The sequence below is a fragment of the Dama dama genome, chromosome 29, assembly GCF_033118175.1.
Source record: "Dama dama isolate Ldn47 chromosome 29, ASM3311817v1, whole genome shotgun sequence".
Classification (NCBI taxonomy): domain Eukaryota; kingdom Metazoa; phylum Chordata; class Mammalia; order Artiodactyla; family Cervidae; genus Dama; species Dama dama.
In genome coordinates this window covers 58,262,723-58,274,767 of record NC_083709.1, presented here as the reverse complement: position 1 = coordinate 58,274,767, position 12,045 = coordinate 58,262,723, and positions in this window count along the sequence as shown.

The window sequence follows — 12,045 nt, the reverse complement described above, 5'->3', positions numbered from 1 at the left end:
CTGGCACAAGGTATGTATTCATTAAATATTATTAGTTATTATTTAAATTTTTTATTATTGATATCTCAGTTATTTAGAGAAAAATATCTAAAATTTATTGTGGTGAAAAGTTAGTGAAAAGACATTCATGTATATCTCTAGTTGCCTGAACCATTAGTCCAGTAGTGCTTCCTAGACTGTACTTCTTCAGGACAATGTCTATATTCTCCCCACCAAATCACTGGATCTCTCCAGGTCCCTAAAATAAGGAATCCATCCTCTGCTCTAGTGACCAGAGAAGCGGAGCTGGAAGGCAAGGTGAATCTCTTTGCCTGAATGCTAATGTGAGTCCCATCCGCCATCAAAAGACACTTCACCTCATGTACTTTTTTTCATCTTTTCCTTCTTTTCATCTATATATAATTGATACTCCCAATTGAATAGTCCCAATTACTAAGATTGTATAAATAAGCTTTTATTTTTAAACAGCTGAAAGTTATAAATAAGAACTTCAGAATTCTTATCTATCTGTATATATATACATATATATATGTATATATATATACCACTTCTCCTTTATCCATTCATCCACTGAAGAATACCTAGGTGGCTTCTATATCTTGGCTATTGTGAATAATGCTGCTATGAACATGGAAGTGCAGGTATCTCTTCAATACTGTTTTCATTACCTTTGGTGGGGTGTGGGGAAGTATTTCAACCATATTATGTGAATTAGGATATCAATAAATAAATTTCTAATGAGAAGATTTTGTGATTGTAAAAAAATATCATTTAACAAATCATGACCATTAAACTTCTTATGCTTATTTTATCATTTAATATTTTCATATGGAAACACATATAATGGTGGAGGTGGGTACCATAATCTTTCAGTACTTAGAGTCTCTAGCAGTCTTTATCCAGGCTACTGAAAGAAACTGTAGGCTAAGAAAGCAGGCTTGTGAGACAGCAGTATTGGGAGAAAGAGAAATCCATTTTTTTTTAATATAAATTTCTATTAGTAATACCATTGTAACTCTAGCTACAACCTTTGCTTTCCACTTTGATTCTCCTTTTATTCATCCCCTATTGGCTGTGATCACCATCTGCAGTGATTTTGGAGCCCAAGAAAATAAAGTCTGACACTGTTTCCACTGTCTCCCTATCTATTTCCCATGAAGTGATGGGACCAGATGCCATGATGTTAGTTTTCTGAATGTTGAGCTTTAAGCCAACTTTTTCACTCTCCTCTATCACTTTCATCAAGAGGCTTTTTAGTTCCTCTTCACTTTCTGCCATAAGGGTGGTGTCATCTGCATATCTGAGGTGATTGATGTTTCTCCCAGCAATCCTGATTCCCGCTTGTGCTTCTTCCAGCCCAGCATTCCTTATGATGTACTCTGCATATAATTTAAATAATCAGGGTGACAATATACAGCCTTGACGTACTCCTTTCCCTATTTGGAACCAGTCTGTTGTTCCATGTCCAGTTCTAACTCTTGCTTCCTGACCAGCATACAGGTTTCTCAAGAGGCAGGTCAGGTGGTCTGGTATTCCCATCTCTTTCAGAATTTTCCACAGTTTATTGTGATCCACACAGTCGAAGGCTTTGGCATAGTCAATAAAGCAGAAATAGATGTTTTTCTGGAACTCTCTTGCTTTTTTGATGATCCAGCGGATGTTGGCATTTTGATCTCTGGTTCCTCTGCCTTTTCTAAAACCAGCTTGAACATCTGGATGTTCACGGTTCACGTATTGCTGAAGCCTGGCTTGGAAAATTTTGAGTATTACTTTACTAGACATCATATTAAAAAGCAGAGACATTACTTTGCCAACAAAGGTCCGTCTGGTCAAGGCTATGGTTTTTCCAGTGGTCATGTATGGATGTGAGAGTTGGACTGTGAGGAAAGCTGAGTGCCAAAAAAATGATACTTTTGAACTATGGTGTTGGAGAAGACTTGAGAGTCCCTTGGACTGCAAGGAGATCCAACCAGTCCATCCTAAAGGAGATCAGCCCTGGGTGTTCATTGGAAGGACTGTTGCTGAAGCTGAAACTCCAATACTTTGGCCACCTGATGCGAAGAGCTGACTCATTGGAAAAGACCCTGATGTTGGGAGGGATTGGGGGCAGGAGGAGAAGGGGGCGACAGAGAATGAGATGGCTGGATGGCATCACTGACTCGATGGACATGGATTTGAGTAAACTCCAGGAGTTGGTGATAGACAGGGAGGCCTGGCGTGCTGCAATTCATGGGGTCCCAAAGAGTTGGACATGACTGAGCGACTGAACTGAACTGAACTGAACTGATATTTGATTTCGTCTTTTCTTCCTTTGAAAATAATATTTAGATTTACCTTAGTCTCTTCCCTTCAGGATTACCGTGTAGCATAAATCTTTATCGTGCCATTTTAGGATTATTTGAACAATTTCTTTTTCTGGTCTTTCTCACAACAGTTTAGCTGCCAGCCCTTATCTGATTAATTGTTCTATAATACCACTTTTACCATATCACTCTACTGCCTCAGAATCTAAAATGAATCACCACTGCCTAGTGACTCATTCAATCTCTTCTCTCTGACTTTGAAAGGTTCTAATAATTTTATAGCACCTGAATTAACGAAATTTGTTTTCCTCTGTTTCTTAATATGGATTATAATCAGACTGGTCTTTGCTTTTCTTTTCACCTTGCTCATGTTGTTATTCCCCAACTATGCCAAAGATTGTTATACTTTCATGTCCAGAAGTGTTTTTACCTTTTCGAACATCACTCAGAATTTCCTTTGGGAATCATCAAGCTCTTACCTTTGGTCCATAGGTTTGCATGTGGGTGGACATGTGACCCAAGCGTGGCCAGTCAGAAGACCATGATCCTTTGGTCACAGCAATCAATTCAATAAAGAACACATGACCCAAGCTGGTCCAACTTGAGCCTTACCTGAACTTTCACTGGGAACTTTTAGAAAAAAGTAGTGCTTAACAAAGCCAGGAAGTAGCAACTAACATATTCCTGATGACATAACTGAGCTTCTAGATCTACCTATGCCTGATCTCCTTGGTAACAAGAAACAATAAATCCTTTTTTTCTGTCCTGACTGAAACCAGTTTGAATTGGCTTGTAAAGAGTACTCCCAACTCTTTGCCTCTTCAAGTTACACTTATACTTTAAGATCTAGCTCTCATGTCACTTGCAAGCTGTTCTTCCCTTTCCTTAACTCCCACTGTACCTTACTTAATCTAGGAAATGGCAACCCACTCCAGTATTCTGCCTAGGAAACCCCATGGACAGAGAAGCCTAGAGGGTTGCAGTCCATGGGGTTGCAAAGAGTCAGATATGACTTAGCAACTTAATGAACAGCAACACATCTATTTGTTTAACACTAAATCATCTCAACTGCTGAATATTTTCTAGTTTTACTTCCTCACTGGACCATAACCTTGAACACTTGGAGCATAAATTACATTTCTCTGTGTTCACAACACTTAAGAATTTTTTATACTTAAGATGCAAAACTGATCAATGTTCGGATATGTTATTTTTCTTTAGGATGCCAATGGTTAGAATCTCAAGAATAAATGAAAACTGGGCAAATTGTTGCTAATGAGGGCCTAGCTCTTTTGGTAATTCTGTTCTCACCTTACTGATTTTAAAACAAATATGGTAAGAAAGAAGGGGACATGATATCAGTGACTCTGTAATGGAGTCACATTTTGCACCACCTCCTGAAGATATATTTTGGGGTCTCTGGAAGGGCCTGATGACAGTTCCCTGTTTTAAAATGTAGGCTTTACAACCTAGATGCCCATCAGCAGATGAATGGATAAGGAAGCTGTGGTACATATACACCATGGAATATTACTCAGCCGTTAAAAAGAATTCATTTGAACCAGTTCTAATGAGATGGATGAAGCTGGAGCCCATTATACAGAGTGAAGTAAGCCAGAAAGATAAAGAACATTACAGCATACTAACACATATATATGGAATTTAGAAAGATGGTAACGATAACCCTATATGCAAAACAGAAAAAGAGACACAGAAGTATAGAACAGACTTTTGAACTCTGTGGGAGAATGTGAGGGTGGGATGTTTCGAAAGAACAGCATGTATATTATCTATGGTGAAACAGGTCACCAGCCCAGGTGGGATGCATGAGACAAGTGCTCGGGCCTGGTGCACTGGGAAGACCCAGAGGAATCGGGTGGAGAGGGAGGTGGGAGGGGGGATCGGGATGGGGAATACATGTAAATCTATTGCTGATTCATGTCAATGTATGACAAAACCCACTGAAAAAATAAATAAATTAATTAATTAAAAAAAAAAAATAAAATAAAATGTAGGCTTTACCATACAATATTGTAAAGTAACTAACCTCCAACTAATAAAAATAAATGGAAAAAAAAAATAAAATGTAGGCTTTATTATTATTCAGGTACGGTGAGACCAAGACTTCAGGAGACAGCTACCATTGACAGGATGGCTTTTTCCTTACAGTCTTCAAGAGGAAAGGCACATTTCACCACATAGGACCACAATGGGAAGCACCAGGACCAATCATGAGATGGAGGGGTGGGGGGAGCATGGGCACAAGGCTTTATTGTGGTTTTCACAGGAAAGGCAAGGCAGCGTAAGCAGCCTTAGGACTAGCTAGTTTGAATAATTTTGGCAGGCTCTGCTGTGTAGGGACTGTCCTCAGTCATCTGGTACATGGAGCTGGGTTGATTAGGACAGGGGAATATGGACTTAGTGTGTGAGAGTTTGATAAAGAAGGTGGTTTAAAATAGAAACAGACTCATAGACTTAGAGAACAAACTTTTGGTTGCCAAGGGGAAGCGTTGGGGGGAGGGAGAGTTAGGGAGTTTGGGATTGACATGTACACACTGCTATATTTAAAGTAAATAACCATCAAGGATCTACTGTATTAAAAGAAAAAAATGGAGAGGGGTCGAGAGAATGAGGTAGATGAGATAAGATTGGCCACATGTTGATAATTCTTGAAGCTAGTTGATGGATTCATGGGCAACTATTACACTACTTGTATTATTTTGCATGTTTGAAATTTTCCATAATAAAAATGTTTTTTTTTAAAAGTGGTTGAAGGAGCGAAATGGGTTCTGGATTGGTCAGTTTGTATATGCAAGGTTCAGGAGAGTTGTTAGCTATTGGATGATTAGCTAGTCTTGAGAGGGACAGCATTAAGAATACAGAATATAAGGAGTGGGCGAGGACCCACTACACCCTAGAAGGCCAGTGCCCCAGGGGCCACTGCTGGGATCTCCCACCTTGAAAGGAGTTGTCCCTGAGCAGTGCCTTGAGCTCCTCTGACCTGAATTCTTGGGGTAAGCCTCTCTCATGGAGCCCTTTGAGGATTCAACTGCCCCCTTTTTTGATTATGGTTATGTAACCAACAAAAAATGTCATCCCAATTGTATTTTACTAATTGCAGAATTGAAGGTACAGAGGAATGCCACCCAATGAGCTAGGCATAGACTCCAAATGCCTTGATTCCCATTCTTTTGCTCTGGAGGTGTGTGCCTACATTGTTCAGTCGCTAAATCATGTCTGACATTTTTGTGACTCCATGGACTGTAGCCCACCAGGCTTCTCTGTCCATGGGATTTCTCAGGCAGGAATACTGGAGTGGGTTGTCATTTCCTTCCCCAGGGGATCTTCCCGACCCGGGGATGGAGCCTGCATCCCCTGCATTGGCAGGCAGATTCTTCATCACCGAGCCAGCAGGGAAGTCCCCGTGCCTACACTGGGTGGTAAAGGTTAAGTTGCTAAGTCATGTCCGACTCTTGTGACCCCACAGACTGTAGCCTACCAGTCCTCTCTGTCCATGAGATAAGACAAAGTAGAGGCAAATAGTAAGCACAGTTTATTTTCTGTTACTCATGCCATAAAATCCTTCCCAGTTGGAAAAGCTGTCCTGGTCCAATACTGCTATGACTATGCAAGTAAGTCTGACTAATTCTGGATGGAGCTAGAGTGTCCATTTGACCCTTGTGTAATGATGTATTCTCCAAGGTAGGCTTTAATCAGTAAAAAGGGGGAAGATGGACCACCATCTGCCTCTATTTTGTCTTACTGCTCAATCGTTCTGAACCCAAGCAGGAAAGAGGAGAATGTACTAACTATATTGCCATTAATTACTTTCTCCATTTTTCCACGTCATGTTAAGACCCTTGCAGGCCTCAAATATTATCTCTAGATCATTCTCTCTTTTTTAAACTATTCAACTTTCAAAATACTGCTGTGGATGGTTTACACACATACAAGTTAAGTAAAATGAACGATACTGTATTTTTTGGTGACAACATAATAAAAAAGTATACCTTGACACAGAAAATCCAGCCAGTCATCATTTTTTTTAAATAAAGTTTTATTGGAACACAGTCAGACCTATTCCTTTACATGTTCTATGTAGTTGCCTGGATGCTGTAACAGTGGAGCTGGGTAACAAGTGAATAACTATAACCTGCAAAGCTGAAAATATTTACTATCTGATTCCACAGAAGTTTGTTGACACTTACTGTGTATGTGCTTCAAGATTGCCTACACTGTGCCAGACACAGCACTAGAACCGGAGAAGTATGTGACTTAAATCACTTCATATTCTGCCAGGGAACTAGATATTTTTTTAGCAACTAATTACAAAGAAGTGTGAGGTGCTCAGTAACAGAGGAAGGAGAGCTTGGAGATCATAAGGGAAAGAGTGACTCTCTGTAGGATGATAGGTGTAGGATGGGTGGGGATTCATGGGGCGTGACTGGAAAGACTGCCTGTGGCCCACAGGAAAAGGATGTTAGACTTTATTCAATAGGAAATGGAACATCACTGAGGAATTTGAATCAGAAGGGCAACATAATCAATTCACTTTTGAAAAAGACAACTATTTATTGAGAGAAGAATCATCTAAAGTCTCTAATATATCTGGGCACTCTCATATATGAGGGCAATCTGGAGGCTAGCAGATTAAATTGGGAAGTGTTGCAATAGACTAAATTCTTGGCCTAGGCCAAGCCCAGCCCCAAATAACTTTTAGGTAAGTCTATATATTGGCAAATAAGTACATACCAGAATTCATTTGGCATACAGCATAGAGTTCATAAAGGAAGCTAAAGCCAGACATTAATTATATGTACACAGTTATTTATACTTAGAGTGTAAGTTATACTTACACTACCTTTACATGAAGATAAAGGTAGTGCTGAAACCATTTACCTCAGACTGGGACTTGAACCCACATGGCTGGTACTCAAACCTGGCCAAAACCCAGTTTGGGACTCTAATCCACGTGGCTGGGGGACGAAAACCCAATCAAAACCTGGTTTCAGGACCTAATGAACTCAGGTACTGATGTCTCATTGCAGAAAGAATTCAGTGAGAAACAAAATGGAAGGTAGGAAGTGGATTTATTTAGAGAGAAACACCCTCCACAGACTAAGTGTGGGCCATCTCAGAGGGTGAGTGCAGCAGCCCAGAAATGCGGCGTTGTTAGCTTTTGTGGGCTGGGTAATTTCAAGGACTAATGAGTAGCAGGATTATTCTAACTATTTTGGGGGAGGGGTATAGATTTCCAGGAGTTGGGCCATGGCCCACTTTTTGGTCTTTTGGCCAATTCCAGTTGACCTTGAAACTGTCAGGGTGCCTCTGGGTGTGTCATTTAGCTTGCTGATTGAGGATCAAGGTTTAGTCTGAAGTTGACTTGTCTGTCATCTGGGACCCATTTGATTCTTATCGGTTTATGTTGTGTCCTTGGGCTATGTTCTTCTTTCAAAAGTTGAGCCCTGACCCCTTCCCTCCTGTTTCAGTATGTTACCTTCTTAGAAGCAAACTACCCCCATCCCCACCTAGCTTAGACTATAAGACTTTCTCACTGATAAGAGAAAAGAGAGGCCTGATAGGTTTAGGCCAAGATCAAAAATCCTGATTATATTTCAGGATTATAAAGATAATATTAGGTGAACTCTGTCCAGGTAATTCTATGTCTTTTGTCTATTATTAGTTTAGAAATGGGAATGTGAGGCACTTTGGGAATTCTGCTGGGTGGCTCCCAGGAAAGTGTCCCTACTGTAGAGAAGACATATATATGGGAGGAAACAGGTTTTGTTAAATTTGCAGTATCTGAGTGTGATGCCTGGAACTGTGGCAACTATCTTATGATTGTGAGGAATTAAGCTGGCCTGTTGAAATAGCAGAGCCCCAGGACAGAAAGAGGTGGGTTGATAATGTGGCTAACTCAGTCTGGAGCTGATGTACCATTGGAACGTCATGCTATTTTAGATAGTAAATGTCATTATTACTTAAGCTAGTTTCATTTGGGTGTTCTGTTCATATCACGGAGAGCAGTCTAATGTAGGCACCTAATGTAGGCTCTCAGAGAGAAAGATACAAGAGACTTTTATCTGTCATAAGTAAAAGCATTCATATGTGTGTGTATGTTCTGTGTTATTTCTAAAGCAGTGCTTTTCAAATTTTAATGTACCTATGAAACACCAGGGAATATTACTTAAATGCAAATTCAATAGGTGAGCCTGAAATACTGCATTTCTAAGAAGCTCCTAGGATTTGTCTACAGTGCTGTAATAGGGTTCACACCTTTGAGTAAATGTAGATCACAGCTATACTTCATTAAAGGTTAAATAGATGGAAAACTTACAAGTGACTAGTAGAATTTTTAAAGGGAGAGCCATGAATCCGGATGAGGTACAACAGTGACTGCTAATTCAAATAGATTAGCCCAATGTGTGTGAGTACCTACTACGCTAAGTCGCTTCAGTCCTGTCCAACTCTTTGTGACCCTATGGACGGTAGCCCACCAAGCTCCTCTGTTCATAGTATTTTTCAGGCAAGAATAGTGGAGTGGTTTGCCATTTCCTTCTCCAGGGGATCTTCCCAACCAGAGATCGAATCTGCATCTTTTGTATCTCCTGCATTGGCAGGCAGGTTCTTTACCACCAGCACCATGGGAGATTAGTCCAATAATATTACTTATTAATTTCAGAAAAGGAAAGGGCTATATAGGTGGTGAAACCAGGACAAGATTTTAGAGGCTACCTCTACAGATAAAAGGGAAGTAGTAGAACGTGTCTTTCTTATTTGTAGCAGGTGCTCAGACAAAGCACAAATCCATGATACTAGCAGGGCTTTCAAATGACTTTTATAGGCCTTTTGCCTGAAAATACTGTGGTACTCCCCCCTTCACTACCATAGGCAATCTAAACTACCACCACCAGAATAATCTGTAAAATAAGTGTAAGGAAGCCTAAATTTTTATTTTCCCCCCATCATTACTACTTTGACACGTTTCTTTTTTTGGGGGGAGGAGGGAATAATAGGTGTATTGCTCTTCTTAAATTTTGAAAGGAGTATATTTGCTTGACTGGTACCCTATACATATACCTGGGGATGTCAATAAGGTCACTTGGCCCAAGATTTATGGATGGGGAAGCACAGAGTAATGTCAATTCAATTATTTTTTTAACGTGAAATGTTCTCAACAATGACAAAAAATAAATGATTTAGAGCTTAGAGAATGAGAAAATTTCCTTATAGGGACTACTTTAGTGCTTCTGGGAAAAAATAGTGACTCCTAACAGCATGGTGGATAATCTATGACTTATTTTGAGTAATAGTTTGAGTTAGTTTGAAATTAACTATTGAGAACATTAAACTATGTGTATATGAAGACTGCAACTGGAAGTGGCTCTTGTGATTAAAATATAAAGATTCACTTAAAGTACAAAGAAATCATTTACAGTAGTCATATCTTTAGTTCCATTATTTAAAGACAGATGATGGTATCTTTAGCCTAAATCCAGGTATTATTAATAGGACGAAGAAAACAAAAGCAAAACTAGCTAGTTCTGAGTTGAAGACAGTACTCATAAAGAGCAGACTTACTGGAGGGATTCCAAGAAGGAGAAACTGTAAATCCTAAAATGATGATGATTATAAGTAGACTCTGATATTAGGCTGAGGAAGTCTCTACCTGTTTTCCCCTTTTCCCATGAGGTCCTTAGATCAATAGCAGCTTGAATCTTTGTTTATAAAAACAAGATATTTAAACATAAAAAGTAGGAAAGAATTTCTCTGCATAAGCATTATTTCTTGAAAAATCTAATCTCTCGTTTCATCAGTAACATATACATATCTTTTCTTGCCCACCTTGAATGTCATATTGCTGTAAACAATTATTTGTGGGACTTCCCTGGCGATCTAGTGGTTAAGAATCTGTGCTTCATATCTAGGGTTACTGAAGTCTCACAAGCTGTGAGCAAAATTATAATAATAATTTTTTTAAAAAAAGCAAGTATTTGCAATGTTATTTGCAAAAGTTAAAAAAAAAGAGACTTCATGAAACTTATTTAGAAAAAATAAGATTAACTTGAGTTGAGGCAGTAAATCCAGGGATTAAAAGTTTTTTTTAGCTTTGTTCACTTCCTTTCAGATTTGGGCTTTACCACTGAGGAGCTGTATGACTTTGATAGTGTTACTTAAAGTCTTTAAATTAAGTGTTTTCATCTGTTAAAAAACCAGGAATGATGATACTACTGTAAGTACTAAGTTAAAGGCAATGACGTAGGTAGTGTTTAACACAGTGCCTAGCACTTGTAAATTCATTTATTCATTCCATAAACTGGTTTTAGAAAACCATGAGACAGATACTGTGCTGGATGTTTGGGTATACGGGCTTGAACAAAACACATATGCCTCTTACCCTCAAAGAACTTAAGAGTCTAACAGGGAAAGCATCTGGTTAAAAGGTAAACCAACATAATATACAAGCACAGACTTTCAATGAAATATCCACTTGGGGAATGTGAGACACATAAAAATATCAGTTCAGTTCAATTCAGTTGCTCAGTCATGTCTGACTCTTTGTGACCCCATGGACTGTAGCACACCAGGCCTCCCTGTCCATCACCAACTCCCAGAGTTTATTCAAACTCCATTGAGTTGATGCCATCCAACCATCTCATCCTCTGTTTTTACCCACTCTTCTCCCCTTCAATCTTTCCCAGCATGAGGGTCTTTTCCAATGACTCAGCTCTTCACATGAAGTGGCCACAGTATTGGAGTTTCAACTTCAACATCAGTTCTTCAAATGACATTCAAGACTGATTTCCTTTAGGACAGACTGGTTATGATTAATAGGTGAATAGACTTGTTTATTTCTCAGTCTTTATTTATAAACATTTATTTATTATAGACTCAACATTCAAAACACCAAGATCATGGCAACTGATCCTACCACTTCATGGCAAATAGATGGGGAAAATGTGGAAACGGTGTCAGATTTCATTTTCTTGGGCTCCAAAATCAATGCAGACAGTGACTGCAGCCATGAAATTAAAAAACGCTTGCTCTTTGGAAGAATAGCTATGACAAACCTAGATAGTATATTAAAAAGCAGAGACATCACTTTTCTAACAAAGGTCTGTATAGTCAAAGCTACAGTTTTTCCAGTAGTCATGTATGGATGTGAGAGTTGGACCATAAAGAAGGCTGAGCACTGAAGAACTCACACTTTCCAACTGTGGTGCTCGAGAAGACTCTTGATAGTCCCTTGGGCAGCAAGGAGATCAAACCAGTCAACCCTAAAGGAAATCAACCCTAAATATTAATTGGAAGGACTGATGCTGAAGCTGAAGCTCTAATACTTCGGCCACCTGATGTGAAGAACTGACTCATTGGAAAAGACCCTGATGCTGGGAAAGATTGAAGGCAGGAGAAGGGGAGGACAGAGGATGAGAAGGTTGAATGGCATCACTGACTGGATGGACATGAGTTTGAGCAAGCTCAGGAAGATAGTGATGGACAGAGAAGCCTGGTGTGCTGTAGTTCCTGGGGCTGAAAAGAGCTGGACATGATTTAGTGACTGAACAACAACAAATTCATTATACAACAACCTTGAGAATAGCGAAGGAATAACTTTGTTGGTGGTCTTCCAAGGTGCAAAGTGGTAAAGAATCCACGTGCTAATGGAGGAGATGCAGGTTCAATTCCTGGGTGGAGAAGACCCCCTGGAGGAGGAAATGGCAACCCACTTCAGTATTCTTGC